This window comes from Ceratotherium simum, chromosome 6 (genome assembly GCF_057802395.1).
Source record: "Ceratotherium simum simum isolate JZ-2026a chromosome 6, ASM5780239v1, whole genome shotgun sequence".
NCBI lineage: Eukaryota > Metazoa > Chordata > Mammalia > Perissodactyla > Rhinocerotidae > Ceratotherium > Ceratotherium simum.
Genome location: NC_141905.1, coordinates 35,686,756 through 35,714,389, shown reverse-complemented (window position 1 = coordinate 35,714,389; position 27,634 = coordinate 35,686,756). Strand labels below are relative to the sequence as shown.

Sequence of the window (27,634 nt, the reverse complement as noted above, 5' to 3'; positions counted from 1 at the left end):
AAATAATTGCTAGCCTTCTAAATTTTTATTAAATAGTGTTTCTCTACATTTGTTTAAACAACATTATCCTAAAGATAATCCATTTAGGGCCTTTTAATATCTTTTTAAAATTCAGGCTGCTCAATATTTAAGATAAATAATGAATATTGGTAATGTCAAAATAATTAATAATAAAGAAAGTTGTTATGTATTCATGAATAAAGGGTTAGATTTCTACATGCTCTTACTTTCAAGTTTTAAAAGAGTTCATTTACAACATTCCTAAAGTAAATTTGATCTCTTTAGTTCTCTTCAGAGTAAATTATTTTTATTCACATCATCAGAACTTAAATAAGATTCTATTTTCCTAAGATCTGTAAGGCATCACTTGATCTCGCTGAAGCCCGTAATCACAGCTCCAACTAGAGAAGTTTAATTTTATTTTTTTGATTACTTGATACAAAAACTGTCTTCAGTGATGTTTTGTGTGTTTAACAAGAAGGTAGTTAAGAATGCAGTTATATATAAGGTTCTTTGGTCAAATTAAGATGTTTTTAAAGACCATACATGTTTAATCTAGTCAAACAATTAATTTTATAGAATCCTAATTGTATTTCTATTTTTTTGTTGTTGTTGAGGAATATTTGCCCTGAGCTAACATCTGTGCCAGTATCCCTCTATTTTTGTTTATGGGTTGCAGCCACAGCATGGCTGATGAGTAGTGTAGGTCTGCCCCTGGGATCTGAACCTGGGCTGCCAAAGCAGAGTGCGCCAAACTTAACCACTATGCCACAGGGCCAGCCCCTGTATTTCTATTTTATCTGGCACACAATATGTTTTTACTTTGGCTGAACTTTCAAACTTTCCGCTTATGGTATTGGCAATTTTACATATACAGTCTTTGAAAACTGTAGTTTTTATTACTGTCTCTAATGCCAAAAATTCACGACCAATATGTCAAACATTGGTCTGAGCTTCTCTTTCACAATTAAAGTTCAATTAATTGTATTGAAAATTGCTTAATAAAATAACTACAAAATAATTGAGCTGTTTACATAAAGCTTTGCCTTGATTCGTATAATCTCCTCACTGAGGATCCAATCAGCTTAACCTGTTAAATGTAGATAGTTACATATGTTAAGTCTTTTCCATCATGCTGGTTATAAAGGTGCACTCTCTAGGCGTTGTTGGCTTTCCTTGTTCAGGATGGTAATATAGAGCCTGAGACATCCCAATTGGTACCTGGCCAACGTTATTTGCCACTAGAAAACTACATTTTGAAAATAAAAGTATCCTCCATTCAAATCAGCAATTGTTTGAAATAACTTATAAATCTCCTCATAGAGAATTTCCAAAATGTGTGCAGTATTTTAGTTTTTGCTTGCATATATGGTGCGTATGTGTGTTCTTCTAGAGACTTAGAGGAAAACCGGCATTTGTGGAATTTGGCAGTAAATGAAAAGTGAAGCTCACCTAAATCAATTAAGAACTGCATTCATATTGCTCTTCAGGGGAGAGTGGGATGGTGCAGAGGTAGTTAAATTAGTCAAGTTAGATCTAAAAATCAACGTTTTAAAATGAACCTAAGTCAAAGAAATTTTCCATTCTTAATCTTGATGCATAAAGTGAAAGGCTATTGCTTTCTGTAAGATCTCACCTGGTACAATACTTGAGGAAAGTTACTGATTATAAAAATTATACTAAAAGAAGACTTGCTCTCTCATACATACCTCCTGCCCTAAGTTGCATTTATTTTTATCTGTAAGATTCTGAATTTTATCTTACATCTCTATAACTGACACATTTCAATGTTTATTTCACAAAGTTGTCTCTGAGTCACCTTTATAAAAATAATTATATATCCAAAATCTTTGTCATTTTTTTACTTCCATTTCCAAACCAACTTCATGTACATCCACCTCATCAGGCTATCTTCCCACTATAAGCACTTTGAACATCTGGAATGAACATTTTCAATTTTTAAATCATATTTCCCTGAATTTCATGTGTATGTAAATATGCCCATGTATATGTATATATATATGACCCTGAATGAGTGGGCTGAGATCATTATTAACCATCATCAGGTGCATAACTCTTAGTTGCTTATTCACCCCGGGGAATAATAAGGGGAACTTTCCTGTTGCAAATTAATGCCTGTAATTTGGACCATTGGCACATAATTTTTTTTTTGTCTTTTATTCTTCTATTGTTTATGGTGAAATACTTCATATACATAAAAGAGAGTTTAGTGTTTTTTTAAGTATAAATTTGACAGATTTGTAGCGCCAACCAAGTCGAGAAAAATTACATTGCCAGCACTCCAGATATTTCCTGTTTACTGTTCCCTAGCCAAACACTTTTGCCTCTCTAAGTGTTAAGCATTACTTTGGCTTAAGTAATAGTCATCCCTTTGTTTTTATTTATACACTTTGTGTGTATAATTGAATCTTAAAATTATAGTTTTACACATTATAGGAATGGAATCTTATGCAGACCTGTCCAAATTCTTCCTTTTTTTTGTTTCTTTTGCTCAGTATTATGTTTATGAATTTGAACTCTTGTTTTATATAGCTGTGACTCTTTGCTGTTTATTTCTATACGTGATTCCATTTTGTGACTATATTACCATTTTATGTCCAAATATCAGTAATAAATGTTTTTAGTATTTCCAGTTTTGCTATTGGAAAAAAACATTGCTATAACTATTTTTGTACATATTTCCTGGTGCACGTAAACAAGGGATATACTTGAATGTTTTCCTGTTGGTGGTCTTGCTGAGTGGGTATATGAATTTTTAGCTTCACTAGAAAATGCCAAATTGTTTTTCTAAAGTAGTCTCATCAATTTATAATAGCAAAATATGGGCTTTTCTGAGGCTCTCTAGTAGTCATAAAATTGCTATTCTCAGACATTTATGTTTTTGCAGATATGGTGAGTGGATGATATATATATATATATTAAATTAAAACATACTCACAAAGAAACTCCAGGTCCAGATGGTTTCACTGGTAAATTTTCCCAAACTCTTAGGCACCAATATTATAGCAAATCTCAGAGGACTGAAAAAGAAAAAAAAATCCCCAGCTGTAGCTCATTTTCCCCAAATCTTATCAAATCTGAGGATTTTCAATAAATAAAAATTAGAGAACCATTTCTTCCATGAACTTAGATGCAACACTTTTAAACAAAATATTACTAAATAAAACCAATCATACATTAATACATTATGACCAAGTGGGGTTTATTATAGAAACACAAACTCATAGAAAACCCATGGAATTCACCATATTTCCAAAAAAAAATGACAAAGAATAGATGTATCTATTCATCTTAGTAGGTACAGAAAAAAAGGACTTGATAAAATTCAATACTCATTTATGTTAACAACTCTTATAAAGCTTGAGATAGAAGCGGATTCCTTATTTTGTTGGTTAATTTAATGTGAAATGAGCTCTCATAAATTCAACAGTCAGCCTAAGTATACCACTGAAAATAGTTAAATCTATGTTTCCATTCTTGTCTTGTTGCTCTGTCTCCCTCAGCTATAAGTAAGCCTTATCTGAATTATGTTCAATATTCCCTTGTTTTTTTAATCAACTTAATCAAGGTGTACTTTACATACGGTCAGATGTACCATATTAAGTATTCAGTAAAATGACTTTTGACAAATGCATACACCTGTGAAACCACCAATATAATAAAGATATACAACATTTTAAACATCATAAAGATTCTTGGAGCCCCTTTCTAGTCAATATCCCAATTATTCATGGACCAAGGCAATCACTAATATACTTTCTGTAGCTATAGATTTTTTTTTTAACCTAAAGCAGGAGCCACCAAATGTTTTCTGTGAATAAACAGTTAATATTTTAGCCTTTGTGGGTGATAAAGTCTCTGTCCCAACTATTCGACTCTACCTTTGTAGAACTTTAAAAAACCATAGACAATATGTAAACAAATGAGTTTGGTTCTGTTACAATAAAACCTGATTTTAAACCAGTAAGCAGTTGGATTTGGCCCATGGGCAGTAATTTGCTGATCATTGTTATAGAGTATCACATAAATGGAAACAAATTGTATATATTACTTTTGAGATTGTTTTAGATTATACTGTTTTTAAGATTCATTCGTGTTGTTATATGTTGTTATATATCAGTATTTGTTTCCTTTTTCTTGCTATGTATTTTAATTATATGGATAAACCACAATTTGTTAATCCATTCATCCTTGGTTGGACATTTGGCTTGATTTCAGTTTTTGTATAATGTGAATAAAACTGCTATGAGCATTTATATATAAATCTTTATAAGAAAATATATTTTTAAAAATAATTTTATCCTGTGGATTTGTATGTCTAAATGATATATGTAGTTTAAATTTTTTCTGAAATTTATCAAAGTCTACTTTGCTGTATTTAATTTTCTAGGAATTACTTTTTTACTCAACAACTACTGAGATTTAGTATATTGTTCAGGATAGTTGTGGTTTCCTCTCCTTCCTTATATAGAATTTTCCATTGTGTGGTTATAACATACTTCATCCATTCTTCTGTGGAATTTGGGTTGTTTCAAGTCTTTGCTATTATAAACAGTGCTACTATAGCATTATTGTACATATCTCTTATTGAACATGCACTGGAGCTTCTCTTGGATATTTCTAGAAATGAACTCTTGAAACATAAATTAAGGAATGTTTCAAGTGTACAAGTATGAAGGAGGAAGAAATTTTTCTCTACTCTTCTAAGTTCTTCTGGCTGGTCTAAGAATTAAATTGACATGAGACAAATCAACAGGAGAAAATCAAAGTTTAACAATATGTATGCATGGGAGAGACCCAGGTAAACTGAGTAACTCACCAAAATGACCAAAGCCACCACCTTAAATACCATCTTCAGCTAGAGACAAAAGAGGATGTTGGGGTAGTGGTTTGGGACTTCAAAGGGGAGGAAGGCAATTCACATGGAGATGGAAAAGCAAATGTTTGGTAAACAAATGTTTGCTGGGCCATCTGTAGACAGTGTGACCCAAGAGAGAGAACTTGGATAAAAATGGGCTTAACAAGGTTCATTTATTTTCATATTACAAATCCATAATCTATGTCCTTGCATTCTATGATGAGTGCCATACCATGCAGAGACAGTGGGACATGGAGACGACTCTGATCTCTAGGTCCTGCCAAGGCTCCCCCACCACACTTAGCTCATAGTCTTTGTGGATATCTCTGGTGATAGCTCTGTTCCTGTTACAGGCCAGTTATCCAAATTCTTTTAGGCAGTTAAGGGGATGGTAACAAGAAAAACTTTCTGAGTCTTTTGTTTCTTAAAAATAATCAGCCTAAAATAATCCTCATGCTATAGAGACACATTTTGGGGTGGCAAATTTTGTTCCCTTTCGCAAGAAAATAACAAACTGTTTTACAAGTAGTTGTATCAATTTACATTCTCTCCAGCATTTGGTATGCTCAAATTTCTTAACATATGTCAATAAATGGGTGTAGAATGGTATTTCATTGTATTATTGATTTGCATGTCCCTGATTGATAACGAGTTTTAGCGTATTTGTATCTGCGTATAATCTGTAATTAGTCTATTCTTTGGGATTTTAGTTTCAAATATCACATATTTTACTTCTAGAATCTCCTTTAAGTTTTTTACAAATTTACTTTAAGAAAAAGGTAACATTTTGATTCCCTTTCTATATACTTAAATAGCTTAGATTCATTTATTTTCATCTTACAAATCCATAATCTGTGTCTTTACATTCTTTTTTATTTTTTCCTCCAATTCTCACTTATTGGTGGTTAGTTTCTATATGTGCTTATAATTTTGATTGTTGAGTTCATATTCAGATGGCTCATCTTGTTCTGTAGAAATCTTTTCATCTAAGGATGATTGTCACCCAGAGGATTTCTGCTTGCTTGAGCCACCTTGAGGCCATTCTAATCTGCAATTTTTTAAAGATAATATCCAATCTTGATTTTTTTTATGTAAATGCAGACTCATATAAAGGCAAGATTGTGGTTATATTCTCTCAGCGAAGACTTTGTCTACTCAGAATCCTGGCAGGGACATGAGAACAGGTGAACGAGTAGTATGCCAATGGCTTGTTCTTCAAGAGGTGTGGCTCCTCTTCTACTTTTGTTCCCTAGATGTAACTTGTGTTAGAATTTGACCTTCAATTTTGTCCTGATTGGAAGGTAGATTGTCTCATTGAAGACGGATTAGCACCAAATACCTGTCAAGAGGAAATTACTCTTGATGCTGGTGACTGATAACACCTCATTATTTTTCTAGCTCTTTTCCCAACCACTGGAGAGAGACAACCCAGAAGGACAGGCAGATTCCAAGGTTTTCTGAGGAAAGAATAAAAACAGTTTGTCACTTAAGTCCCTTCTACCCAGGTCTGGAAGTAGATTTTCTCTTTCCCTATTATCTCTCTATCACATCACCTAGTTTTATTTTCTTCTTACAATTAGATGGTCTAAAATGACTTTGTTTGTTTTTTGTTTCCTCTTATTGATTTTGTCCTGTTAGGTAGCAGGTCAGCAACAATATATGTTCTAAATAAAGACATTGTTTATACTTATTAAATCTAATACATTGTTGTGGTAGGCTGATTTTTGCATTCAAAGAGTCATTCGCTCTTCTGATAAAAGGATTAAACATTCCTTCCCATCGCCTTGTGATGTAAAGTGCCCATGGGAAACGTTTACCTTCACATTCCACGGATGGTGGTTTTAACTATGGCCTTCCCTTTGGCCACTGACATGCGTGAAGGTAATAACACCATATCCAAGCAAAAGCTTTAAGTGCAAAGGAGTGTTTTTCTTAGCACTTTTGCTCTTGTTGCCATGAGAAAGTCACATCTGAGGAAGGGTTTGCTCCTTCAGCCTAGATCCCAGAAGAAGATGAAACTGGTAGCATTAGAGAAAAATAAACCATTCTTGTTGTGAGGTACTGAGGTTTGAGTCATTTATTACAATACCAAAGCTGAATAATCCAGTACTATCCATTTCCTTGTGAAGTAACCCTATACACCATAACAAGTGGTCCCCTTAATCATCTCCTACTGGAAAATAATTCATTTATTTCTTCAATCGCTAAATTATTCAATCATTTACTTATGACTTAGGCAAGGTAAAATGAAGTATTTGTGGTATAAACAGATAAAGAAGAAGCATACAAATAATATTTGAGTTGAAAATGATGACTTGTACCCAACATGTTAAGATACATTTTGAAAAAATTTAAAATAGGTAAATATAATTTTTAACTGGGAGGCAAGTTAAGACTGCCAGTACAATAAAATTTGGGATAGGCTATGAATAATGCATAAGCTTTTAACACAGGGTAAGGCATCTGAATTGCAGGATAGAGATAAAAGCTTAAAGAAAGACCAAAGGGCTGGGCCAGCCCGAGGCTTAGTCGTTAAGTGCGCACACTCCGCTACTGGCAGCCCAGGTTCAGATCCTGGGCGCCCACCGACACACCACTTGTCCGGCCATGCTGAGACCGCGTCCCACATACAGCAACTAGAAGGATGTGCAGCTGTGACATACAGCTATCTACTGGGGTTTTGGGGGAAAAAAACGGAGGAGGTTTGGCAATAGATGTTAGCTCAGAACCAGTCTTCCTCAGCAAAAAGAGGAGGATTAACATGGATGCTAGCTCAGGGCTGATCCTCTTCACAAAAACAAACAAACAAACAAAAAAGACCAAAGGGCTAAAATACATATATTAGAATATGGACACAAAACCAAGAATTGTTTGGTGAGTGTCTAGTTTGCAAGAGAGTATAGTGGAACATATAATTAAAATGCACAGGGCAGGCCCAGTGGCTTAGCAGTTAAGTGCTCGCGCTCTGCTGCTGGCAGCCTGGGTTCGGATCCTGGGCGCACACCGACGCACCGCTTCTCCGGCCATGCTGAGGCCGCGTCCCACATACAGCAACTAGAAGGATGTGCAGCTATGATGTACAGCTATCTACTGGGGCTTTGGAGGAAAAAATAAATAAATAAAAAAATTAAAAAATAAAAAATTAAAAAAATAATTAAAATGCACAGTGAATAAATAAATACACGCTTTGAAACATTTAGGAAGGGAACATCAGGTTTCTTAAACTTGGATTTAAATACAGATATTGAAACTTGTGCCTCAATAGGTAGACAATACATCTGCTTATAAATCAAAAGTAAATTTTGACAGTTGATCCTGTTAACCTTTGGAGTATCAATTAAAATGACCCTTTAACTTAAAGGTCACTTTGAGATTGCATCCAGGTCTTTAACTATTTCATGGGTAAGATGTCAAGATAAGTTACTCTTTTAAATGTGGAAATGTGCAATAATAGATTATAAATGTACCCTAAGCAGATAGATTAACTTCACTAGGAGACCAGTACCAAATTGAAGATTCTTAGTTTAATCAAGTTGGCCAGAAATATTTTTTGCAAAATAGCTATTGGATATGTTTGCTTTAGTAATATTTGAAGTCAGCAAAAAATAACTGATTTTGTAGTTTTCAGAGTAAACTTAAGTAAGTGGTATGCCTCTCAACTCAGAGACTGTGTCATCCTTTAGTTTTGAAAATGTAGGCATTTATTAAAAATGAAGGATAATTCTATAAATATTATAATTTATAACTAAGTTTTTGCAACATCTCACATTTTAGTAACCAAATAACTTAAAATATCTGAATCAGTACGGTTAAAAAATAAAACTATGGCAAAATATCTAAGAATGATAAAGACATATTTTCTTTCCTATTCGTTTCTCAAACCCAGTACTGACTGTATTTGGAGTCTTAGGAACCACACAGCTGCAAACCTTGCTGCCCCTCAAAGCTCCATCGCAGGGACTCCTGAGAGCCACAGTGTGGGATTTCAGAACATCCTATGCTCAAATTCCAAGGGCACCTAGACCCAAAACTAGAAAACAGTTAAAGGACCTGAATAAAATAATATGTCCTATCCGTAAGTGTACAAAGAATTATGTATATTAAAATCTCCAACAACTGTAGCAAAATAAAGAATGTCGTTGTTTTCAAATATCCATGAAATATTCACAAAGATTAGTGATATCTTGGCTATCAAATTTTTTTTTTGTGTGTGTGTGTGAGGAAAATCAGCCCTGAGCTAACATCCATGCTAATCTTCCTCTTTTTGCTGAGGAGGACCGGCTCTGAGCTAACATTTATTGCTAATCCTCCTCCTTTTTTGTTTTTTCCCCAAAGCCCCAGTAGATAGTTGTATGTCATAGTTGCACATTCTTCCAGTTGCTGTATGTGGGATGCAGCCTCAGCATGGCCAGAGAAGCGGTGCGTGGTACGTGCCCGGGGTCTGAACCCAGGCAGCCAGTATCAGAGCGCGTGCACTTAACCACTAAGCCACGGGGCCAACCCCATATCAAATTTTTTGGAAAACCTTAATAAAGTCTAAAAATGAAGAAAACATGTACACTATTCTATCTAATTACAATTCATTAAAATTTAAAATTTAAGAACAAAAAATAAGTGAAATAACTAATGACTTTGAGAGTATTTATCTAATGATAAATAACACTATAGCATGAAGAATCAAAACCTTCCTAATGTGGCCAAAGTGGTACCATAAAGAAACTGTATCAATTTAAATACACTTATTATAAAGCAAGCAGAAAACAAATAAATTATCTCTTAACACAGGTAAATGTGCAGCAAATTAAACTTTTAAAAGTGTGAGGAAGGAAATGATAAAGCAGAAATAAATGAAGATAAAAAAAGCAATCATATCTGATGACACATATTTTAAGAAATTCATATAATATATGAAAATTTGGAATACAAACTTTATTTGGACCAAATATAGAAAATATTTATATATATAGAATATATATACATTACAAATCTAGTACATTATATTTATAATTATATATTATATACATTATGTGTATATAAATACATTGTTTGCATTTATATATGGAATATAATTACAGAAAAGTAGATTAAAAATGTTATGGCAGAGATTGGTACAGTTATATATTAATAAGCTTGAAAAACCAACATAAAGTTGTTGATTTTTTTGGTAAAATATCGACATACAAGATACAAAAAGGCAAAAAGAAATGGAAAAGTAAGTCAAGATCTACGTCTCAAAATGAGTGCTATGTTCATAGAGTTTTATAGGCAAACATATTAAATAATTAAATAATAATAAACATTTATTGGGCACCTACTATGTGCTCAAAAATATGCGAGATGCTAGAGTTATTAAAAATGAGAAAAGGTTGGATATTGTTTGGTGTGAGGGAGTTTACATTATATGGGATGAGTGATGTATTAGAAAAAATAATCACAATAATCAGTATATAATTTCTAACAGTATTAGTAATTCTGAAAAAAAAGAAATGAGGTCCTATGCAAACCTTCAAAGGTGAATCTGTCTGGAATAGTGGTGGAACGGTTTTGAAGTCTTACCTAAGCTGTGAGATTGGAACAGAGATGCATATAGTGGACAAGGGTTGACAGTGTGTGTGAAGATCAAGTATATAATTATACAGAGTATCTTAACATGCCTGGTATATGATACGTACACATACATATTAGTTACTGTTGTTATTAGATATTTTATGCCACTTATACTTAAAATATGTCTCTTTTAATATACATATAGTTTTTTGTAAATATTTTAAAAATTCTGGAAGAATCAGCATATCAGCATATGTGGTGAGGAGTGAGATGAATTCTCTGAATTAATAATCAAATAGCAACATGGCAATATACTTAATTCCAGTTTAATAAAAAACAAAACTAAGCTTTGTGTTTAATAACTGGGTCAAATATAAAGTGGGATACATTGTTGGTGCATCGTGTTAACTTCTATGGGTTCTTTTTCATCGATTTTCAGTAATCCATACTTTGATTTTCAGTGAAAATTCTTTTTTGCTTTCAATAAAATATTAATAGTAAAATTTTCAGAAAACATGATTTTAATATTATACTTCAACTTTCATTTACAGTTGTTTTTGTTTGTTTTTTGCTATATATGCAATTACTTGAAGAACTGACCCAGTCAAACTATTTAAGAGGAATTTCTTTTTAAATTAGGTTTTGGAAGTTCCCACTAAAGCATAGACAAATATTCTAGGAAAGGAAAGGCATTGTGAAATAAGAACAAATGGGAGCTGTCTGTGTGACTTCATATTTGAGTTAGCTTAAGAAAAATGGAGTAATATTGACAGAAGACAAATTACTTCATAATTGCATCTAGAAATAGCTTCTTTTGATGTAGTAAACAAATGTCATTCTGGCTACATATATCAGAAAATAGTCTCAAATAGAATGAATAAAGTAAAAATGAAAGAGTTGATGTGCTTAGGAGAGCTAGTAGATGATGGAGCATTTCTCTAAAACAATTTTTAAAAACAAGTGAAAATAAGGCAACTGGAATTTCCCATTTTAGGAGGAATGTCTGGGTGCTGCTCGTATACTGCTGTGGATCAGCCCACTCTGCCTGGAAACAAATCTTTTCCAGATATTATCTCAGAGCTATGTTTTATAAAATAACATTACAAATGATTTATACTATAACTGCAGCTGGTTGTATATTTTTAACTAGAGCATCATTCTGCTTTACTCAGATGGAAGTAGTTTTAGTTTCGCATTATTATCTTTGGTTATGATTTATGCTGTGATTGGTGCCTATAGCCCACTCACACATCTGAGAGGAGAAAGATCTTATCTAGAACCACCACTTGGGTCCCATCCTTGGATAGAGACAGAAGATAGGCTAGACAATCCATTATAGCTAGAAACTAAAAAATGCTTTCCTAATAATGTCATCCCTTCAATCCCCTCACAGATTTTTATGGACATGCTTTCCTACTTTTCCCTTGTCCCTGTTCCTAGCACCTAACTCTTACAGAATCATCCGCACTTCCTCTCAGATATAATCTTGAATTTCTCATACACACAAAACACTTGTCTTTAGCTTGAAAACTTGTTTAAGGCGCTCTTGGACATTTTTCCTTAAAAAGACTTTATGAGTATATAAAAGTTCTTTTGTAATTTTCCTAAAGAAAATTCCTTATTTAGTGAGAAAAACTCACTTTCCTTGAGTGAGTTTTGAAAAGGACCCATAATTTAACACTGGAATCTCTCTAAACCCACTGGAACACCTCCCAAGACCACCTTGGTATTCGCTGTCATGTGAGAAACTTGTTTGATGGCCCACTTAGAAGCGAGCATGTTATATTTGCCTTGATTTCCTTCAGTTCCGAAACAATAGGGACACTCCTTGATTTAAGAGAGTAAAACCACATGTAATTTTCGCCATGTAATGGAGGGTAACAGTTGACACACAAGCAGGGATTAATTGAGAGCCACAAGTCATGATAGAGTCTGTATTCAGCTACACCTGTAAACACCTGTTCTCTCCCAGGCTTTATTTCCTCTGCACTTTCCTGAACTTAGTCTTGTTTCAATGTATCAGAAACATGAGCCAGGCAAATAAAGAAAAATTTCAGTAGATTGAAGTTAGTTCTTAACTTGAATGATTATAAGAAAGAATCCACTATGGAATTTACACAAAATAGATGTGCCTTATTTCCACATTAAACTTACTATAACTGACTATCTCTTGGAAACTAGATGTCTTCACTTTTTTAAAAGTTCCACAGATAATTTTTTATATGCCTCCAGGGTAGCAAACTCCTGGTCTAAAAACAGTTAAGACAGAATTAAGGACATCTTGACAACTGATCCCCATCAGAATACACCTTATTTTAGAGATGATAGAATCAATGGCCAATCAATATTTTAATTCGTCGTTGTTGAATGTTGTTGTCTCACATAGACCATAAACCCAGTGTTGATAGTATCCCCTAATTGTAGCTTCTGCAAAGAGGAAAACAATTCATATGGCTCGTCAGTGTGAAGCTAAGAAACGACTTCCCCCCATTCTAAGTTAAAAGAGTTGTGAAATATCTCTAAGGAAGAGACAAAGATAACTTGCATGAATGTGATTTATGGTACTAAAAAAATATTAATAAATTTTCTGAAACTTATGGAGCAGCAGGGAAACTTTGTGGTTTTCCCATTGCCTGCCTTTTTGAAATATCAGACTGTGTGTATGCAGGACAATCTAAAAACAAAGACTAACAGTCTTCTAAGATGCACGGGTTGTTGCACATTACATTTTCTGTGCCAGCCCAGGAATAATGCATATGTAGATGCAGAGTCAATATGAATTTGTCAGTTGAATATTTTCTTCCAGGAGTAGTGTTTCCATGTCAACATGTGGCTTGTGGTATCCCTCAAAAGGCCAGCACGTGCAATTCCCAGAAGAAACTATCACAGGAGTACATATTGTATTTTATGTGCCTTCTGGACTTTCCCTCATATACATCTTAAATGGGAGTCTAGAAGATATATTCGTAAATCACCTGTAGATCGTGAGAAGGATATTCAACCAGTATTCAAGGGACACAGAGAATGATGCGGGTAGCTTTAATTTGAAATGGAGGAGTTATTCTGAGGTCCCACAGGTCAGTATTTTTCTTTTTTTTTTTGTGAGGAAGATCAGCCCTGAGCTAACATCCATGCCAATCTTCCTCTTTTTGCTGAGGAAGACCAGCCCCGAGCTAACATGTGTTGCCAATCCTCCTCCTTTTTTTTCTCTCTTTTTCCCTTTTTTCTCCCCAAAGCCCCAGTAGATAGTTGTATGTCATAGTTGCACATCCTTCTAGTTGCTGCATGTGGGATGCGGCCTCAGCATGGCCGGACAAGCGGTGCATTGGTGAGCGCCTGGGATCCTAACACGGGCCGCCAGTAGCAGAGCCTGCGCACTTAACCGCTAAGCTGTAGGGCCGGCCCCCCACAGGTCAGTATTGCCTCGAGATTAAGCAATGATTCAACCTTGCCTCCATAATCGCTGTAACTTCTTATTTAATAAACAGAGTCACCTGGTGATATTTTATAATTGTACCTTTCTCAGAAGAGTGCTTCTTAGCCTTGAAAGCACATTTTAATCATTGGCTAGGATCCTATCTCAGAGATTCTAATTAAACTGATGTTGAGCAGAGACTAGAAATACTTTTTCGTAGCCCAGGTTTTCAAATATTTTAGAATAATCATGTTTATCCTTATAGATGTTGGTATATAGTTATATAGAATCCGAAAACTTGTACATACAGGAGTGATCCAATTGTATTTACATGAATATCACGGGATGTGTCAAGTTCATAAGAGAACATATGAAGTAACACGCAGGGCTGGCATTTCTGGCTTAAGGTTGAATATCATAGTGGCAGAGGGAGTTTTCCAATTTTTCCTTAATAGCTCTGCTTATCTTTTATCATAAAATGTGTGATGGGATTTTACAGTGTTGGGATAGAACTGAAATTGGAAGGAATTTTGATATATTGCAATGGTAGGAAGGACTTTGCCCTTTTATATGTGAAGTTATTTCAGGATGTCTATTTTAAATTATTCTCTTGAAGTTAATTATTCTATCTCCCAGAGTGAACACAGTGACACCTAAAATATTTTCTAAGATTTCCAAGATACTGTAACATTGCCTCGTGTTCTCAAAAGCAGAACCAGTCAATGGCATTTTAAAATTTTCCTAAAAATTGATGGATGTAGACCAGATAATTATCCCCAACTATTTGTTCTCTCTCTGTGATAGAATTAAATCTCTTTATCCATTGCCATGTGACTTGCCTGAAGATCCAATGGGAGTTGTATACATTCTTGTCTCATTGATTTAGGGCTTGGTAATGTGACATCCTTTGGCCAGTGGGATGGGTGCACAATAAATTTTGCTCTATCCTGGCAGAAGCTTTAGGGATTGCATAGTTTAGCCTGGGTGCTTTTGCTTTTCTCCTTAATCACAGGGATCAGACTTGCATATTAAAATAGGAAAACACTGCAGATCTGTAGGGAACAGACCTATAGTCAATCAGCAGCCTTGAGTACAACATAGCAACAAACATTCAGAATCACAGCAACCCATAGTCGACATGTAGTATGAGTAAAATGACAAAACTTTGTTGTTCTAAGCTAGTGAGACCCCTGGATTTGTTTGTTAGAATTAGTATGGCAGAAGTTGACTGATACACACAGCTATTGATAAAATGTGTCCTAATATTAGTACATATTAGGGCATGCCACATACTTCGTCGATTGACAAACGCCAGGTCTGGATATACATCTCTTTATTTTATGATGAGTAAACATTAGGGAAAAATGAAGCCTACCATAAAAACAAGACAAAACCAAGGGACATTGAAAATGATCCTAAAATTGGAGGTCGGCCCCGTGGCTTAGTGGTTAAGTGCATGTGCTCCCCTACTGGCGCCCGGATTCAGATCCCTGGCGTGAACCGACACACCATTTGTCCGCACTGCTTGTCCGGCCATGCTGAGGCAGCGTCCCACATACAGCAACTAGAAGGATGTGCAACTATGACATACAACTATCTACTGGGATTTTGGGGAGAAAAAGGGAAAAAAAAAAGGAGGAGGATTGGCAATCGATGTTAGCTCAGGGGCAGTCTTTCTCAGCAAAAAGAGGAGGATTGGCATGGATGTTAGCTCAGGGCTGATCTTCCTCACAAAAAAAAAAAAAAGAAAACGATCCTAAAATCTAGGAAGAAAAAGAATCCCTGAATTAAAAAAATTAGGAAATATTTGAAATCATCAATATAATACAAAAACATATTTTTAATATGAAATAGAAGCAGGAAAACCTTATGAGGGAATTGGCCAAGATGAAAGACAACAGGACAAAATAAAAAGAGAGACTGATGAAATAAGGAAGAATTAGAAGGAAACTAAGATTCACAAGCAGATATAGTTAATGCTGCTGTATGATATGTTTGAAAGTTGTTGAGAGTAGATCCCAAGAATTCTCATCACAAGGTAAAAAACATCTTTTTCTTTTTCCTTTTTTTGTGTGTCTATGAGATGATGGATATTAACTAAATTTATTGTGGTAATCATTTCACAATATATGTAAATCAAATCATTGTGTTGTACTCCCTAAATATATAGAGTGCTGTATGTCAATTATATCTCAATAAAACTGTAAAAAAACTCTCAAAAACAGAAAAAAATTTCAAAATGTATGTATTAAAATACAGAATTGACACTGTATGTGTTTGATCAGTGATGTATATGGAAAACATGAGAAGTCAGAGTAGAAGAGTAGTTAAGAAAATTATGAGAGGTGAAATCTATAGACTACAAAAGCATATAACAGAGCATATAACTACACATTCTAGAGGTTTCTGAGAAAGAAGCCAGGATGACCGAAATATATGTCAGTTTTAAAAAAATTAGGATAAGCTTGAAAAATTAAGTGAACATATATATTGTATAGGTGTATGTACACACACATACACACATACGTACATTTTAAATATAAATCCTATTAACATCCAGAAAGAAAGAAAATAGTTTATTATTATCACTTCTTCCAAAAAAAAAAGCACAATTCTGGTGGAATGAATCTATCCCCTTTTCCATAGTTATTTGATCTGGGTTTGAAGTCAGATCCAAGGCAATCAGTATGTAGCATTTCCCTGGCAGCAATCACTGATCATTGCTTCAAATTAGTTCCATCAAAATAGAAAGCAGAACATATTGCTTGCTTCCTTTTGGAAGAAAATCCCTGTCTCTGTCTCTCTGTCTCTCCCTCCCTCTCCACCCCCTCATCTCTGAGTAAGGAAGTGCTTTAACCAGAGCTGTTGCAGCCATCTTATAAACACAAAAACAGTCAAAGAAAATTTTCCTTGCACTGTGGAAAGATGGGAAGATCTAATGTCATTGAGGACATTGTTAAACCAACTATGAAGCCAGTCTTACACACGGAATTTATAGTCAGTTGAGCCACCACATTGTCTTATTGTATACACCTCTATTATTAATATGTATGCTATTTTCAACCAAAGTTACCCTGAGACCAGCTCTCCAACTGGCAACTATTCATTTTCTGTTTTTGAAAAAGCTATAAGACTACTCTTTCTACTTGTTATGAATCTAAATTAAGAGTCTGTTAGTGAGGATAATGTATTATTCACAAACTCAGTTAAAACATGAAGTCATTTGAAAACATAAAGACAATTTTAAATACTCTTGATAAATGTGATGACGAAACAGAATACAACTGATTAAAAACTATTCTTTGAAGTTAACTCATATATTGTGAAAATGTCTTTTCAAAAGGTATATAACTGAAAAATCAATGACAAAATAAAGCAAATAAACAATATAGCAAAAGAGAAACTAACTTTTATAAAATTAATCAATGATTTAAGAATGGGAAATAATAGAGAAAAAGGCAATAATCTAAGAGGAAAAATGACATAAATTGTGAGCACAAGTTGCACAATGACAAAAATGACATAAAATGTGTGCACAATGTCATTCATTCACGTAAAGACTGCATATTTGACTGAGTTACATGTACTTTTCAGAATGCGCAGTAGATAGGTAGATAGATAGATGACAGATAGACAGATAGATAGGTAGATAGGTAAATAAAGTGATTAATCAATCCATATCTACAGCTGCCATAGATGCACCAAACTGATGGAAATATTTATCTTTAGAGGAGAAACATTACAATATATTTAAAAATTCATTTCTCTGTGCTTAAAAAAAAATTGAAGCACATAATCAGAAAAATGCTTTAAATAAATTAAGAAAAGTCTTCTCAATCATATCAAAATATTGAGGCATTGATCCACTATGCTGTCAGCTCAGGGTGGAGACAAAAACTTATATCGAGTAACTCCAGGCATTTGATCATTTGTCGTTTCTGTGGAACAAGATAAACTTAACATCAGTTTACATAAGGTCTCTCTGAATGATAGCAGATAAAATGATTTAACTTGTATTTGTCTGTTCCAAATACAAAACTGACTCATAGAAAAATAAAGGAAATTAAATACCATCTGAAGACGAACTTGTTTAGTTGATATGTAGAAGGCACTGTTCACAGTGACACATAGATTTCATCACACTGACTTCAACCAAATTATATTTTCATTTTTAGCTGCATTGATGACTTTCTAGATAACAAACTTCAGTTTTAGCAATCAAGGAAGATCTTTTTAATCAGAGATCTTTTGACCTCAGTTTATAAAGACAGACAATTAGTTTTAGATTAGCCATAGTCATTTTATGTAAGATTCACCTAAGAGAATTTATACCTGTCTTATGTTAGCTAAGTAAAAAAATAAAAGAGACAAATATTAGAGTAGCACAATGAATGAAACAAGTGGATTTAAAACCAGAATGATAAATATCTCCATAACATCTTAATGACATTTAGGTAATATACACCACTTAGTCAAGTTTCTTATTTCTTTAAATTCCATTTATTTATATGGCAATAAAATTCAGCAATGGAATATCATAGAAGGAAAAAAATATAATCTTACCAGAACAGAGTGCTACCCTGCAATATGAAATAAATTAATATTCTAAAAAAATCTTAAAATTAACTAAATAAAATTTTTTGTTAGTATTAAACTTTTATATTCATTTGCAATTTGGTTTGGTTTTTTTGCCTACACTTTTTTGCTGCATACAATATTGATGAAACTTTACCAAGAGCTGAAGTGAATATAGATAATATTTAATCAAGCTTACATATAGTAGACACAATTAAAAGTGGAAAACTAGAAATAGCAAAATCAGACTAGTAAGCCAACAAACAGTGTTGCTTTACCATACTTCCCAAAAGAAATAATTAAAGAAAAAGAAAAGAAGGAGAGAAGAAGGCAGGAAGACAGAGAGAGAGAGAAAGGAAAAGAAAGGAATATGTTAGTCCACCATTTTCTTATGTGATCTGAATCAGTTACCAAAGTTTGAATACCACCTTTGCTGAAAATAACTTCCAAAAACCCCCATACTTTCTGTCCCTGCTCACACTTCATTATTTATTATTTTTAATTTGAATACCTTTATTGAGTTATAATTGACATGCAATAAACTGCACATATTTAAAGTGTACAATTTGAGAAGTTTTTGCATATGTGTGTGCTGTCTTGAAACCATCAGTACAGTCAAAATAGTGAAGATATCCACCACCCCCAGAAGTGGCCTTGTGCCTCTTTGTAAATCCTCCTTCCTGTTTCTCCTTGTTCCTTCCTCCAGGCAACCACTGATCTGCAGTCTGTCACTATATATTAGTTTGCCTTTTCTAGAGCTTTATAAAAACGGAATGACACAGTATGTACTCTTTTTGTCTTATTTTGTCTTATTTTGACTGATTTCACTCAGCATAGTTATTTTGAAATTTATTCAGGTTGTATGAACTATTGATTCAAATGCATATTCATGCACAAGTCTATGTATTGGCATATATTTTCTTTTCTCTTGGATATTTGGGGGAGTGGAATAACTACATCAAGTGGTAGATGTACACTTATCTTTTTAAGAAACTGCCACATTGTTTTCCAAAGTGGTTGTACCAATCTACATTTCCATCAGAGGAGCTGGAGAGTTCCAGTTCCTCCATACAGTAGTCAACACTCCATATAGTCAGTCTTTTAATTTTAGCCATTCTTGTGATTAGTGGTATTTCATTGTGTTTTTAATTTGCATTTTCCCAGTGACAAAAATGTTGAGCATCTCTTTACGTGCTTATTTGCCATCCACATGTATTTTTCAGTTAAGTTACTATTTAAATGTTTGGTCCATTTTTATTGGGTTGGTTTTTTATTATTATTCAGGTTTAAGAGTTCTTAATATACTCTAGATACAAGACCTTTATCATTTATATGCTTTGCAATTACTTTTTTTTTTTGTGAGGAAGTTTTTTTTTTTGTGAGGAAGTTTTTTTTTTTTTGTGAGGAAAATCAGCCCTGACTAACATCCATGCCAATCCTCCTCTTTTTGCTGAGGAAGACTGACCCTGGGCTAACATCTGTGCTCATCTTCCTCTACTTTATGTGGGACGCCGCCACAGCATGGCCTAACAAGGGGTGCATGAGTGCACACCCGGGATCTGAACCCAGGCTACCAGCAGCAGAGTGCATGCACTTAACTGCTATGCCATGGGGCTGGCCCTGCTTTGCAATTACGTTAAACTAGTCTGTGGCTTTTCTTTCCATTTTATAACTGTATCTTATTGAAGAGAAGAAAAATTTAATTTTGATGAAGTCTAATTTATCAATTTACTCTTTCGTTGATTGTGCTGTTGCGTTGTACTTGAGGAACCCTCACCTAACCCAATGTCATAAAGATTTTTCTCCTATGTTCTCTCCTAGAACGTTTATAGTTTTAGGTTTTACATTTAGGTGTATGATTCACTTTGAAGTAATTTTTCTTATAGGTGCAAAAAGGATTAAAGCTCACATTTTTTGCCTGTGGATATTGAGTTGTTCCAGCATTGTTTGTTGAAACACTATCATTTCTCCAATGACTTGCTTTTACATATTTGTCAAAAATCTGTTTTCTACATATGTGTCTTATTATATTTTTGTCCTCCATCTTCCATGCCTTACTAGAAATGTTCATCAGAATATTTTACAATTGTCTCAAACTTAAGATTTCAATCAGGCAGAATTTGGCTGATCTGCCTTAATAACAACATGGGTGGCAATTCACGCAGGTGATACTTTTGAAGGACTAAGGCTCTGATCCTCTGGCCTTCCCACTTTCTGTCTTAGAGGAGTTTCTATCTGAATCTTACATCCCAGAGCCATCATTAAAGAGTGTTCATAATGTATCCCTAATTTTTTTTGAGATATAATTGATGTATAACATTATATTAGTTTCAGGTGTAGAATATAATGATTTAATATTTGTATATAATGCAAAATGATCACCACAATAAGTCTAGGTAACATCTGTCACCATACCTAGTTACAAAATTTTCCTTTCTTACGTTGAGAACTTTTAAGATCTACTTTCTTAGCAACTATGCAGTACAGTATTAACTATAGTCACCGTGCTGTATATTACATTCTTATGACTTATTTATTTTATAACTGGAAGTTTATACCTTCTGACCCCCTTCACCCAATCTATCCCTGATTTGGTCATCCAGTTTTACCATTTACTACTTCCTGTATGATCTTCTGCACTGCTAAACTGGTCTGCTCTGCACTCACGGAATATACCTTATAATTCTCTGTTTTCTTTTTTTACTTGTTTAGACTAAATGTCACTTGGGTTTTTCTTTGTCCTCCTGTCTCCTAGCTTATCTTATGGATCCTTTGACTCTCAGCTCAAATCCTCTCTCATTTGTGATTCCTTCCTAAAACTGCAGATCTAAAACCAAAGAAATCATCTATACTATTCACTGCATAGACAACTTCGTATGTTTTATATTGATTGTGGGTTTTTTTTTTATTGTTCTTTAACGTCTTTCAGACTATCTTTTTTGTCTAACTTGACTGTAGGCATTTGGAGGCAGAAGCCATGATTTTGCTATGTAGCACCCATGGCATTAGCAAAGGGCCATGCTCATAGTAGACGCTTGTTCAAATATCAGACCTTGGGCAGTTCAGTGTGCCGGGCTGTATGCTAGATGCTGTTATTAAAACAAGAGGTGCGTTCTGTGAATGCTTTAAAGAGGCTTGTAGGTTTTACTGGCAGAAAGAAAAGATTTGTACTAATAATCCAAGTGATACTTTAGAGAGAACACACAAAGTAGGTCTTTTGAGGTTGGTGTGGGGAAGGGGATTTGTTAGATTAGTTTAGGTCTACATTGATATTTTAGTAGGCAGGAGCAAAAGATAGAGTAAAGCACAAGTGGTCTAGCAGAGGAATGCTTTGAGAAAAATCCCCCTGCTTAGTCGGGCTGAAATTGTTAGTTCACAGGACTTATACCATGTGTTAAGACAAACATGTCCAGCTGGTGGTTAGTGAAAAGGAGAGAGATAAGTTGATTTGCTTTCAGGATGTTATTCCATTAATCAAGACCAGGACTGACACTAATTATTTGTCATAAAGCGTAGAGTCTGACATCTGATTTTCAGGTCCCTCTATAGATTGACTTCAAATTATCATTCTATCCACCATAATCAACAATGGCCTCTTTTATTTCAGCTGGGAAAATATATTCACTGTCTCCAGATTTGTTTTTTTTAATTCTTTCTGCTTTTCTACAATGTTCTTCTCAGAAATTTGCTTATTAGATACTCTTTACTTTAAAACCTCTAAGAAATTTTAAATTAGTCAATGTACACTGATTTTTATCCTTTTGTTCAATAACTATTTAATCATTCACTGCTCTTTATTGATCACTTATTATGTGCAGATAATTATATTGGGCATTATGGAGCACATGTAGATAAATAGGACATAGACTCTGCTAATCAAAGTATTTATTCTCTAGAATAAAGTATCATACAGTCATAAAAAACTACAAAAGGAAAGTAGATCATGATACATGTATAAAACTAATATAAATTTTACTGCTTTGAGAGTTCTGAGGAGGTAGACATTTTTGCAGACTTAAAGCAACAGGAAAGACTTTATAGGAATTACAGTGTTTTATATGGTCCTTAAAAATCAGTCTCAGGGCATGAATTTTCTGAATAAATATTAAAAATGTGTATATATATGCATTTAATTAGTCTGGACAATAAATATTGATGTTGGTTTTTTTTTTAATGTTAGTATTTTTCTACCTCACTTCTTCTAAAGAGGGATATTTGTCATGCTTTTTATCTTTATTTCTGAAAGTGCAGAGTTTAGTGATAGTCATAAAGTGGAAGATTAACAAATATTTGCTGACTGATGTATCTGTGAATCAGATTTAGAAAAATAAATATTAAAAAAAAGAAAGCATGGGGCTGGCCCGGCAGGTGGCATAGTGGTTAAGTTTGTGCACTCCACCTCAGGGGGCCCCGGGTTCACAGGTTCGGATCCCGAGTGTGGACCTATGCATCACTCTCAAGCCATGCTGTGGCAGGTGGACCACATATAAAGTAGAGGAAAATGGGCATGGATGTTAGCACAGGGCCAATCTTCCTCAGCAAAAAGGGGAGGATTGACTACAGATGTTAGCTCAGGGCTAATCTTTCTCATCAAAGAAACAAAAAAGAAAGAAAGAAAGCATAATGGTGCTGAACAATACCACATGGCCTTTGAAACCTGCATTATTCTTCAGTTAAGTGGCTATTGAGATAAGTCATGTTGACTCTTCACTCATGCTAAACATCAATTTAATGATAACTTGATAAAGAGTGATGTTATTGGGGGAGTGCAGGATTTAAAAATAGTGACATTGTGAAAGAGAAACCAGTAGATATTTTCTACAAATTTATAATTTTCTTTTTTCTGATGTAGAATAAAAGAAAAATAATAGGAAATATCCCCATAAGTTCTTTGTTTAATGGAGCATACAATATATAGTCTTATTTTATTTACCACTGCTTCTTTTTTCTGGGGTTGCTGCTAGAATAACAGGGAAAGAAAAACAGCGGTTTAATAACAAGTCTGGAAAGTCCCTGTAAGGGGTAATCATGAATTCCCAACTATTACAAGGCAAGCAGACCTACTTGGCGTTGAAATAATGACATGGAGTTTCAGTCCCTTGGGAAGAATTACACCAGGCAGACTGATTGAGTGGAAACTACCCGATAAACTGTTCATGGACTTTACAATCAGTGGACTGTAAAAGAGACTCAATTTCCTGAATTGCATGTCAAGAACTAAATTTACATGACATATCCACTTGAAGTAAACATAACTAAGCATGCTGGTACATGAACTCCTTGGGGACAAACGGAGTATCACTAAGAAACTGCCTGACCTCCTAGCCAGAGTACTTTGTGTGACTGTGAGTGAATATTACTGCTTAGTGGGAAAAAAAGGCAATGCTACTAAAATAATTATTGTCTTTCGTTAACAAAAATATCATAGTTCCATTATTGTTAGCTGTACCAATTTGTACAATAAAAGTTCCTAGAAACAGAAATAACAGTCTTCCAGTAACGGCAGACTAAGTAAATCAGATCAACTCTCCCTCAGAGGATAACTAGAAAAGCAAGATATACCTCAATATCATCTTAAAAGCAATGGGGTACTAATAAATTCATAAAGAATCAGCAGGTGTAATAGATTAATTGGAATATCTGTGCCCTTTAAAATGTGACTCTCTGCTTCCTCCCAACAAAAGGTGGAGGTTTTTTTCTGCCCTTTTAAATCTGTGCTGGCCTTGGAACTTGCTTTGGCCAAAGTAATTGGGCAGAAGGGGCAACTTGCCAGTTCTGAGCCTAGGTTTCAAAAGAGAATTCAAGCTTCCATTCTTGGAACCCTGTCACTATAATTAGAACGAGCCCATGTGATCCTGCTAGAGAACAAGATAACACGTGGAATGGAGCTGAGCCAGCCCAGGCAAGGACATCCTAGACCAGCCAGCCCTTAGTCAACCCACCACCCATCTGTAAATACATGGGCATGCCCAGCCAAGAACTGCCACATCTGGCCCAGACAAGAATCATTCAGGCAATTCATTCATTTGCGAGAAATAATACATAGGAATTGTTTTAACCAACAGGTGACTTGAAATGCCACTATAGTTACCTTTCACAGCAGGCCAGAAACCAGATTTCATGATGTTCAGAGAAGCAAGCCCAGTATTTGGGGCCAATTTTCCTTTTACCTTGTTTACTAATTCCTGTTTCAAAATCTTGAAACAAAAGTAACAGCAACACCAAACTGTTGACTTGGAATTCCACAGAAAGAAACAGTCTTCAAGGATGAAGAGAAATTAAAGACATTTTCAGACAAAAACTGAGAAAAATTTTTGATCAGCTGATGACACAAAAGGAAGTACTAAAAGATGTTCTCTTGGCAGAAGAAAAATGCTCCCAATTTGAATGTTGGAGATGCAGGAGGATTAATCAGAAGGGCATAAATGGAACTGTATTTTAATATGGTCCTTGAATTTTTTTGTAGAAGGGGAAAAAAGGTGTTTGATATTTAGCCTTTGATAAGTTGAGAATCATTTTGAAATCTCTAGGGAAATCACTAATGATAATAGTACAGTGTGTAAATTTCAAGCTAACAGAGTGTAAAAAATAGGAGGATAAAAATTAATTATTCAAACAGAAGACAAAAAATGAGAGAAACAAGAAGAGATAGAGCCATCAAAATGATAAAACAATCCAAAAATAGTTTGATTTATATCAAATATATTGATTTAAGAATAAATGTCAGTGGGCCAGAGTCCAATCATAAGTCAAAGATTATCCCACTTAAAAAAAAACACAAAACTAAGATGTGGTATATATATATATATATATATACACAATGGCATACTACTCAGCTGTAAAAAAGACAAAACTGTCCCATTTGCAACAACATGGATGGACCTGGAGGGTATTATGTTAAGCAAAATAAACCAGACAGAGAAAAACAAAGACTGCATGATTTCACTCATACGTGAAAGGTAAACTAACACACTGACAGAGAGAACAGTTTGGTGGTTACCATGGAGAAAGGGATTGGAAGAGTGAGCACAAGGGCTGAAGGGACTCATTTATATGGTGACAGACAAACAATAATGTACAACTAAAATTTCAAATGTTATAGACTACTATGACATCTATACAAAATAAATAAATAAATAGAGGAAAAAAACCCACAAAACCTTTCTTTTTATAAGAAGCATATCTAAAATATAAGGATATAGAAAGTTTAAAAATAAATACATATATGGAGGAGAGGAGTCAAGATGGCGGCGTAGGCAGACTCTGAACTCACCTCCTCCCATGGACACTGCCAATTTACAACTACTCGTGGAAAAATTACCCCTGAGACAGAACTGAAAACTGGATAAGAGGAACTCCTGCAACAACGGACAATGCTAACTGGGGTAGAAGAGACAGAGACTCCCTTCTGGAGAGGAAAAATGCCGCCTTCACAAGCCGCCAGCGTCACGGCCGCCGGGAGCAGCTCACAGGTACGCAGCCTCCCTGGAGGCGCGGGGTCCTGAGCCGGGGAGCGCCCCCGCTGTGGGCATTTCGTGGACCCAGCACAATCGACACCAGTGGCATAATATCTGACTTTGCCTGCTACTAAAGCATTGGGTAGCACCCCCAGAAAACCCGATTCACAAAGAAACTAAAACTGGCTCTTAAAGGGCCCGTGCACAAACTCACCCGTTCCAGAAAGCATCCTAAAATCACCAGAAAGAAAGGTACACAGTGCTTTGGTGACAAGAGACTCACCTAATAGGCCCTGAGTGCATCTCGGTGAGGGGTGAGACCTCTCCAGGGACTGGGACATTGGCGGCGGCCATTGTTGTGGCCTGGTGTGAGCGTGCTGACACAGACGCCATTGGAGTTCTCCCTGAGACCTGCTAGCCCAGGGTCTGCTCCACCCGCTAGAGCACCGATTTAATCCAGCTCAGCCAGGGCAGGCAGCCCACCCTAGAGACTGGCCCCACCCAACAACAAGCCCTCAGGCAACCTGTGGGCCTGCATAGATTGGTGGCTGGATTCTCTGCAGCCTGGCAACTGAGCTGACTTGAGTGGGGCAGGGTGTGCACAAGGAGCGGGTGGAGAGTGTGGGGTGGTGGCGGAGTGTGTGGGGCTCCCGCCGTGGAGAGACTGGGTCCGCTTGGGGAGGTCGGGGTGCTCACACGGGGCAGGACTGTGTTGACTGTGTGTGTGGACCTGTGGGCAACAGGGCTTGTCAGCTGCAGAAGACTTGTGCTTCTCAAAGACCCAAATAGGAGGTTTGCCCCACCTTCCAAAGCCTGAAACAATTGGGTGCTCCTGTGCCTGAGGCCAGCCCCACCCAGCTGCAATCCTCAGAGAGCTGACAAGAGACCTAATAGGCTAGAGGCTTATAGCAATTGTAAGGCCCTGAGCCTAACAACCTGCCACACTGGGGGCCTACTCACTTAAAAGAAATACTGCAACACAAATGTGGTATTAGAACTTACAGCCAACTGTGCTGGGGCTCCCCACACCTGATAAAGAGACTGAAGGGCCCACAACAACTACAAGCAGCTGAGCATTACAACAGCTGGCCAGGAGCATAACTCAGCCTCCCTGGGCACCTATAGGGAGAGCTAATAGGCCACAATAGAAGGACACACATAGCCCACATAGGAGTCACCCCTGGAACATTGAGAACTGAGGGAAGCACACTGGAAGCCTCCTAAGCCATCACTTACATAAGGTCACCTATCCAAGAGCAGGAGACGTAGCTGACCTACCTAATACGTAGACACAAGCACAGGGAAAGAGGCAAAATGAGGAGGCAAAAGAATACATTCCAAGTAAGGGAACAGGACAAAACCCCAGAAAAGGAACTAAGTGAAACAGAAATGAGCAACCTACCCGACAGAGAGTTCAAACTAAGAGTGTTAAGGATGCTCACTGATCTGGGGAGAAGAATAGATGAACTCAGTGAGAATGTCAACAAAGAAATGGAAGATATAAAAAAGAACCAATCAGAAATGAAGAATACAATACTGGAAATGAAAAAATCATTAGAGGGACTCAAAAGCAGAGTAGAGGATACAGAAGAACGGATCTGTGAGCTGGAAGAAAGACTAGAAGAAATTACCCAAGGTGAACAGGTAAAAGAGAAAAGAATTAAAAAGAGTGAGGACAGTCTAAGGGACCTCTGGGACAACATCAAGCGCACTAACATCCGTGTTATAGGTGTCCCGGAAGGAGAAGAGCGAGACAAGGGG

General features: G+C 35.6%; 1 long non-coding RNA gene across 1 annotated transcript; it reads right to left on the bottom strand.

The window, feature by feature from the left end:
* Nucleotides 1-611: 611 nt before the first annotated feature.
* On the bottom strand, nucleotides 612-26,270 carry LOC147916838 (uncharacterized). Its single transcript, XR_015552467.1, has 4 exons — nucleotides 26,157-26,270; nucleotides 6,219-6,336; nucleotides 2,960-3,041; nucleotides 612-1,090 (listed from the first exon to the last, which is right to left on the bottom strand). It is a non-coding gene; the product is annotated as an uncharacterized LOC147916838 (long non-coding RNA).
* Nucleotides 26,271-27,634: the final 1,364 nt, after the last annotated feature.